We start from the raw sequence: 9,196 nt of genomic DNA, 5'->3' as shown, positions 1-9,196 counted from the left end.
TACGGAGGCATTAGTAACGTGAGGGACCTTCAACACAATATGCAAATTTGTTCCGCGTAATCTCTCGCTTTATGTGAAACTGTCTCATCTTTGAGAAAAATCCTAACTTTCCTAACTTGGTAGACCAGTTGTCAACATCACCACCACCTTCGTTCACTCACCGACCGAGCTTGATCGATTAGTTGTCACGAAAAGCATTCAACCTAGCTCATTAGTTATTTGGTTTTCATGCCACGTACGCTTGATATTTTTTAGGATTGACAAACTCTTATCCAAAAAAAAAAGATGACTCGTCAGTCGAATAAGGAAAATTGTTTATTGGAAAGAAAGTTAGGCCTAAATGGAATATAGCAAATCCGGGTTATTCCTGATATAATTCTCTGTTCTTTCTACATGTGAATAAACAAAATTGATAATGCGCGACGTGATCTGTAGCTATTTCACTGCCCAACCCACTTCATAAGTTGGTACCACAGCTGGTAATCTATGAGAATAGTTTTGCTCCCCACCCTCATCACCATTCTATTGAGTTTAAAGTTTGAGATATGTGGAGTGGATGAATACAAATCTCAAAATTTAAACTTGTCCAATAGTAACAAGTATAATTGTGAGCATTAGCACCATTTGAGGGTGGTGAGCAAAAATGTAACCTGTAATCTAGAGTGTAATATTAGGTAATGTTAGGAAGATTAAATTTATAAACTAAATTTTATAAATCAAATAATATGAAAGTTGATGATTAAATTATTGCTTAACGTGCTTATTTTTATTGGTAACACATCATTTAATTTTCAAATTTAGTCTCCCTAACATTTACTAGTACAATATTATTATGTGCCATAAGTGAAAGCAATTCTAATTATGACACCATTCAAAGAAAAAAAAAATTAAATAAACAATTTCACCAATATTGCTACAATAATGCATGGATGGTGCAAATCTTCCAGGTGCTTTTCTGTTACACTTTTTACATAAAAACAATTGAATGCTTAGTACCACAAATATGAAATACCCACATATTCGATCCCACCAAGAGTTTTTATCCAATTTTTAACCAAGATCTCGTGTTTTTTCTTTTTCCAAATGTCTGTTTTAGAGTCTAAAGATGCCTTGGTCAATGGCACATCAAGCGGGTGAATTTGGCCGATTATACAGGTCGGATTTCATGCAATTTCTTTGTGTGTTCATACATCTGAGGTTCTATATATATATATATATATATATATATATATATATATATATATATATATATATATATATATATATCGAGTTGACGATTCTATTATCCAGGGAAATTTTCATACAGAGTACAGTACCACAATCTTATTGTTTTTCCATTGAATGCTTCCTAACAATAACTGTTATAAAAAGAGACATAATATTGGTTAGTGGTACCCAGATATAGAGTGTGACAGACACACGCTACAAGCTAAAATAAAGTCTCAGACGAGCGCAGATATGCCAGAGAATATTACTACATCCCCGATGGAGGTGGAGGGCAGTGGCGAAAGCCATGAAGCCCCGGAAAGGATCAACAAGATTTCTGTTGCTTGTGCAGTGGTTGCCTCCATTATATCTATTATATTTGGCTATGGTATATGCTACATTTTACACTCTAGTTATTTTTCTTTTAATCTGTTAATGCTTGTAGTTTATTAACCCCCGTTAATTAGATTAATTGGCTTGTAAACAATTTGGTTTTCCCTTAGTTATATTTTTTTTATTATACATGAACGCATGATCCTACAATTTATGAAGGTGCTAATCATGAAAACAATTTCTTTCACAATATAGATACTGGTGTGATGAGTGGAGCCATGATCTTCATCAAGGAAGACCTCAAAATCGACGATGTACAAGTCGAAGTACTTGCAGGAATACTAAACATTTGTGCTCTAGTGGGATCCTTAGCAGCTGGAAGAACATCTGATTACATCGGTCGGCGTTATACTATTGTTCTAGCCTCCACTATTTTCTTAATAGGTGGAGTGCTAATGGGGTATGGTCCAAACTATGCAGTCCTAATGACTGGGAGGTGCACTGCTGGCATTGGTGTAGGGTTTGCACTAATGATTGCTCCAGTTTACTCTGCAGAAATTTCATCTGCCAAATCAAGAGGCCTTCTAACCTCGCTCCCGGGGTTTTGCATAAGTCTTGGAATCTTAATAGGGTACGTGTCAAATTATTTGTTTGGAGAATTATGCTAGGAGTTTCTGGAATTCCTTCAATTGCCTTAGCTTTTGGGATTCTCAAAATGCCCGAGTCCCCAAGGTGGTTGGTGATGCAAGGTAGGCTAGCAGAAGCTAAGAAAACATTGTTACTAGTTTGTAATTCCAAAGAAGAAGCCGAGCTTCGTTTTCGCGATATCTTGGTTGCTGCTGGAATCGACGAAAATTGCAACGAAGATGTGGTGAAGGTCAGTAATACTACTAGGGGTGAAGGGGCTTGGAAAGAACTATTATTGAGGCCGAAACCCGCTGTCCGCCGGATTTTCATTGCAGCGGTTGGAATCCACTTTTTTCAGCATGCGACAGGGATAGAAGCTGTTGTGTTATATGGTCCAAGAATTTTCAAAAAAGCTGGGGTCGTTGGCAAAGACAAGTTATTGCTTGCCACAGTTGGAGTTGGGGTCACAAAACTTTTGTTTATAGGTGTAGCCACAACGTTCCTGGACAAAGCTGGGAGGAGGCCCCTACTGTTGATCAGCACTGGTGGCATGATTATAGCCCTAGCAAGTTTAGGGTTTGGTTTGACCATGGCCGAGCACTCCAAAGAGAAACATACTTGGCCTCTAAGCTTCAGTATCGTGGCAACTTATGTGTTTGTGTCATTCTTCTCAATTGGCCTGGGGCCCATAACATGGGTTTACAGCACTGAGATTTTTCCTTTGAATCTTAGGGCACAAGGTGCTAGTATTGGGGTGGCTGTGAATAGGCTCTTGAATGCTACAGTTGCTATGAGCTTCATTTCAATTTACAAGGCAATTACAATTGGAGGGGCCTTCTTTATGTTTGCAGGCATAGCTGTTATAGCTTGGTTATTTTTCTTTTTCTTCTTACCAGAGACCAAGGGAAGAACCTTGGAAGAGGTGGAAATGGTATTCAGCAAAAATAGTGATGCTAGTAGGTCTACAAATGGTACCGTATGAAAGGGATCAAGAAGTCATGTGCAGAATATGACTAATTTGGGGATAAAATTACGGGGGGAACTTAGAAGTTGAAATCTGTACGTGTGACAATAAATTAATTCACAATTGTTAATTTGTTATTACAAGTGATATTACTTTTTAAATTAGACTAAGGCGATGGGAGAGTTTAAACTCAGGATGCAGTGAATTGAAAAGAAAGTCTCTATCCACTAGGGGAATCCACCATAATTGCGTATAATTATTCATTAATTAGTGTATTGATTTAGGGTGGTGCTATCCAACACCCATTTTACTTCTTACACACTCCTCTCAATTTTTGGCCGTTAGATCGAATAAATTGAAGAAAATTAATGGACAAAATAAACAAGCATGTGTGATAAAAAAATGTGTAAATAACACTATTTTTTATTTATATTATGCTTTTGCCAATTGCAGTGGTGTAGTGAAGAGATATTATTTTTGGTTTATTCAAAAGCTTAATTATGAGGTGATTACAACCTTTGCTTAATTATTATATAGTGGACAGATCACAATCTTTGCTTATATGGTAAAAGATTCCAGTTCACACTACTAGAAAAAGGCCAAATGCCATAGTTCACCTTGCTTTATTTTTTGGGATGACTGTTCAAACAAAACAAACAACCGTATATATGAGGGAGTTATTACTGGAGAGCCTTTCTTATGTGTTGAGAGGAATTATCGGAAACCTCCACTTTTTTCATGATATCAAAATTATGTTGCTCCATATGTGAAGCCTAAGGGCTAAACATGTTTCACATCATCTGATTGTGTTATTTACGTATTTGGTTTGAAAATTCACCATGAGAGGGCGTGTTGAGAGGAATCCCGCATCAGGGAAAGAATCAACATTTCATGTAGGGTTGGGCACGAGCTGGGCCGGGCCCAACTTTGAAGGGACCAAATCAGACCCGGGTTTAAAAGAAACGGGTCGGGCTGGGACAGGTTCAACAAATTTTAATATAGGAACCGGATCTAACCCATCCATGGGTTTTTTCCCCTCTTCTTCTTTAGCTCTCTCAATCGTTCTAGGAGATGTCAGATCATGGCAACAAGAATGCAAGCCTTATAATTCTCTTCTTCTTCAAGTCTCTCGTTCCCATTTAACCCTTTCAATCCCTACACAAAGATTGGGGGATTCTCCCCCAATCTCAAAACCCTTAATCCTAAAACTGGAAATCACACCAGCAATTCGTGCTTGAGCCTAGCCACACCAACAACTTTGGTTAGAGCCGCTGACCCTGAAGCACAAATCAAACCAGAGAGACGTCGTCTTCTTCATGGATCCCAGACCTCCACCCTCGCCATTACAAATTACACCAATTGATGAATCAAAACAAAATCTTACATACCCAGAAGCAGATTTTCCCAAAAGCACTCATTATGCAATCATAGTCCCAAAAACCCTAAATTCCCAAATTGAAAACCCACATAATTCCTAAATAAAATACTCACATGATTCCTAAATCAATCGAGAAGCTTATGCAAAAATCCTAAATTCCTAAATCAGAAACCCTAATTCATAAATTACCTAGGGATTTGCAGGATGATGGTGGTGTTCTTGACGGCGAGGATGATGTGGTGGTGGTCAGAACTCATGATTGGGAGGACTGGTGGAGAGTCATGAGAAGATGGCATGATGGTGATGGTGGCTAGCTGCTACGATGTCAACATAATCGAGGTCGACTTAGTCACTATGGATGGGAGGGAGAATGAGAAAGTATGGAGAGTCGATGGACGAAGATAGGAGCCTGGGCTCGAGATTGAGATTTAAGACAAAAGAGAAAAGGAGATTCAAGGAGGAGAGATCGAGGAAGGAGAGAGTTATCGCCCGCTGCGAGTGCTCCGATTGGGAATTCGAGGGAGAGATAGTCTGTCTGCGTTGAGGAGGGTAGATGGTGGTGGTTGCATTGAGGAGAACAGATGCAGTGTCGGAGTTGAGATAGAGACCTCGAGGTTGAGGCTCGAATTCTAGAGAGGGGAGAGTTGAGTCGAATGAATTGGGTCTGAGAACAAGAGAGATAGAGAGTGATAGATAGACCAGATGGTAAAGATTTAATAAGGTAGAAAATCAATAGTCCGGGTCGGGGACCCGTTTTCTCCAATTTCTAGAACCGGCCCGTCCCGCCCCGCCCCATTTTGTATTTATAATTTTTGGACCCGTCCCGAACCACATGGATCCGTCCCGACCCGTGGGTCCAAGACCCGTTTGCCCACCCCTAATATCATGTGCTTATAAATAGTAAAGTTACTTCCCATATTACCTATTGTAATTGTATAATGCAACTTTAAGCTTCTTCATTATGTTTGCAAGCATTTATGTGGTCACCTGGCTCTTCTGTTATTTTTTTCTTTGTATTTTTGCATGTCAGATAAGAGACTAAACGGTGATCTTTGGAAGAGATGAAAATGCTTTTCTGTAGAATCACTTGTGATTTTGATTCTAAAATTGAAGTTACAAACGGTGTTGGAATGCAGTCAAAAACCAATGGTAGCAATTTACAATATAATAATTGGGAGAGCAAATTAGATGAAGTTTTGTATAGATGTACACATGGAGACAAGAACATTTTTGTTATTGATCCTGTCAATAATTCTTTTACCGGGTCACTACTTTCTTTTTCTTTTTTGAAAAGCGATGAAAGAGTGATTCATTGATTAAATTCAAACAATACAAAAGGTGTCATTTTGGATACATATTTTTTACTGATCAAATCTTGATTGGATAGAAATTTGCCCATCAACCACATCAGATAAACTCCTAAATGGCTACCATCAACAATTACCATAAATACGAACGACAAACAATACAAATATAATGCATAGACAATAGACACAACAAGTTTAGTATTGAATAATCACACAAAATCATCGCTAAAACAAGCGAGGCCATATCAAACATTAAAACTGTAAAAGCTACAACAACTTGTCGGAGCAGCCACAAAACAGATCACAAAACAATTAACTAGATAATTGGCGTATGAAACCACCAATCAATTCATTTCCATCGTGAGGGACACCGTTTCTAGGAAGATTTGTCGCCTCCGTCGAAAGAGCTGTCACATATCTGGTCAGATAAGACGGCATAGTCGTGGGTTGGCCAATGAGCGCACATGCACCATGGAAACCAAGTTGTAGAAGGTGAATCCGACCCTCTACAACCATGAATCTGCCCACAACCACGAATCAAGGCCAAATTCAAAGGCATACTTGGTTTTGGAAAGAAAACTCCTAACAAACTTTGGAGATTTGTCGGCAAAAGGGTGGGACAGAGAATGGGAGCAGGAGGAACGCAAAGTAAAAGCAAGTAGAGACGGGAACGCATAAATGATGCATGGAAAGGCAAAAGAAGGGAGATGGGAGATGGCGATGGGAGGGAGGGGGTGACGCCGTGGGAGGGAGGGAAACGGAGAGACGGGTAGTACCATAGGAGGGTCAAGATGGCTGTTAGAAATGCAACCATATTTCTTATACTACATTTGTACTACCCTCTAATAGAAGTAGGGTTCTCACACACATGTGAGTCTCATCTCTATTAGAAATGTGATATAACTGTGGAATGAAAATTATGGTAATAGTAGCATTTTTTACATCGTAATCATTTACGTCTCTTAAAAAAAAGTAATGTTGCACTTACCATATTCTTCATACCACATTTGTACCACCTCTTTAATAGAGATATGCCCACTAACATATGTGGGTCTCATTTATATTAGAGAAATTGTACAAATGGGGTATAAAAAATATGGTAAAAATAGCATTTTTGTAAATAATAAAAAATAATAAAAAATAAAAAATAAAAAATAAAATAAAAATAACTAAAACACATACATGAAGACAAGAATACTTTGTAATTTGAAGGATTTAAAGACACAAATATACAATTGTTCAAGTGGGCCATGTTAAACTATAAGGGTGCATTTGTTACATCTGACTATCTCGGATTTGACTTGTGAAATCTCGTTCCTGGATTTCACTGTTATAATCTACGTATTTGTATTATTGAGATTTTATATTATTTTTCGAGAATTTATTTTAATTTGTTTGAATTAAGATTTTAATTAAATTAGTTACGAAGTTTGAAGTTTTGAGATTAATTATTTAAAATTCGTAGGCCTTTCGAGGTCGCAATTTATATCGTTGAATAGATTTCGAGATCACGAATGTATAGGCGAAAGCCGCTTGCGAATCCAGGTTTTAACGGTATAGTTACGGATATTTGAAGTTGTGTTACTAAACTATATATTTTAATTTATTTTAAAACTCCCACATAATGGGAGAGGGACCAGGGAGAAATGGAAAATAAAAGGAGAACGGACAGGAAAAAAAAAAAAAAAAAAGGAGGGGTCTGGTTTTGACCCGTTTTTGGGCGTTTTCGACCATTTGACCCACAAACTTGACCTGCTTGTATCTCCTTCATCCAAGCTCCGTTTTGGGTGATCTTGGTGTCCATGGAAAGCTCTTGGCGAGCCCTACATCTCTGTATTTTTAGATTTCTCATTTTCTTATCCATGTTTCCAGTTCGAGGTAGCAAAGTTCCGTGGGTTTCCAGCGGTTTTATCATTTTTCCGGTGAATCCGGCAATCATTTCCTTCGAGTGAGGTATGAAACTTTACCTACTCTTCATAATCTTCAAGTTGGTAAGCTTGGTTTGTGTTTTTGTAGTCGTTTTAGTGTTGGGTGTTTAGAACCCTAGAAATCTGGTTTTCCCCAATGAAATTGGATGGCATACAACTTGAATTTGTCGTTGGGCTAGTTGTAAAAAGTGTTTCCCTTGTTGACCTCTAGCTACCATGTAAATTTGAACTCATTTAATTAATATTGAAAATTTGGGTTTTCTAAACCCTCCACCTTGGCTACCACCACGTGTGGTGGTGCGTGGGACAGTCCACAAATGTTGTTTAAGTACTAAATACCTTCTAGTGACCCTGTAAACCTATGTCTAGCTTGGTTTCCCAAAATTCAATTATTTGGTGTGGTGATCAAATTGGACCGCCACTTGTTTGTGTGATTGATGACAATCCGATCTTTGGTTCGTCGTACAATTTTGTAAACACCCTAATTATCGTTGGACCTTTGAGAACTTACAGATTGGAATCCGATGTGTGGATCTTCCGGATTGAATAACCTTAGTTTGTTGACCTTAATGGACCTACCTTATCGACGGTTGATGCTTTAGTTAACGTGCTCTACTCTTGAGTGTTGCTTACGTCTAGTATGTTGTTGAGGCTTGATGGAAGTTAGTTGGCTCATCACGATGATGTGTCATTCCCAGTTGACGTGTGTCTCGATATATGTATTAGTGGCACCATATTGAGTTATACTTGTTCACTAAATGTGCTTCCTATTGAATGGTTATTTTTATTTTTAGCATCGATCTATGTTTAGTAATTGTGAATCTACTGTAGCTTGAAAACGTTTATGAAATGTGGTTAGATATGTATATGTGTATGATTGTTTTTATGACGATGTGAACCCAAAATCTTATGACAAGTTTATGTAGAACTTTTAGGCTTGCATGATAAGATAGTGGTCATGAGAAGTTGATAGTGCAAGTGATTACGATGTAAATCATAGCAGATGAGATAAGGGTAAGTGGTTGTGTGTTGATCTAACTGCACCATGTAGCAGTGGTACATGAGTGACCCTACTTGGTTAATCCGCATTGGGAGGTCACTAGTGGTCCTGCTTAGTTAATCCGCATTGGAGGACCATACTTTATATAGATCGTACTTGGTTAGTCCGCGTTGGGCGATCCTTATGACCATGTATGCTTAGGAGTGATCATGCTTGGTTAATCCGCATTGGGTGATCACTGCCTAGCAGTTTTGTAGGTGTGACTCTGCTTGGTTAATCCGCATTAGGGAGTCACTACCTACTTGGTTATTTTAACCTTGCTTGGTTAATCCGCATTGGGGGGTCACTGCCTACTTGGTTACTTATGTAGGCTTTAGCCGAACTGCATTCCTCTAGCCCTAGTGTTTAATGAACATATGAACGATGGATTTTGAAAATCTTATTGTTTGAATT

General features: G+C 38.3%; 1 pseudogene; it reads left to right on the top strand.

The window, feature by feature from the left end:
- Positions 1-1,222: 1,222 nt before the first annotated feature.
- Positions 1,223-3,267, top strand: LOC126583212 (probable polyol transporter 6; annotated as a pseudogene).
- Positions 3,268-9,196: the final 5,929 nt, after the last annotated feature.

Source organism: Malus sylvestris, chromosome 2 (assembly GCF_916048215.2).
Source record: "Malus sylvestris chromosome 2, drMalSylv7.2, whole genome shotgun sequence".
Taxonomy (NCBI): Eukaryota; Viridiplantae; Streptophyta; class Magnoliopsida; order Rosales; family Rosaceae; genus Malus; species Malus sylvestris.
The sequence above is the reverse complement of the archived record's forward strand: the minus strand, read 5'-3'. Positions and strand labels throughout refer to the sequence as shown.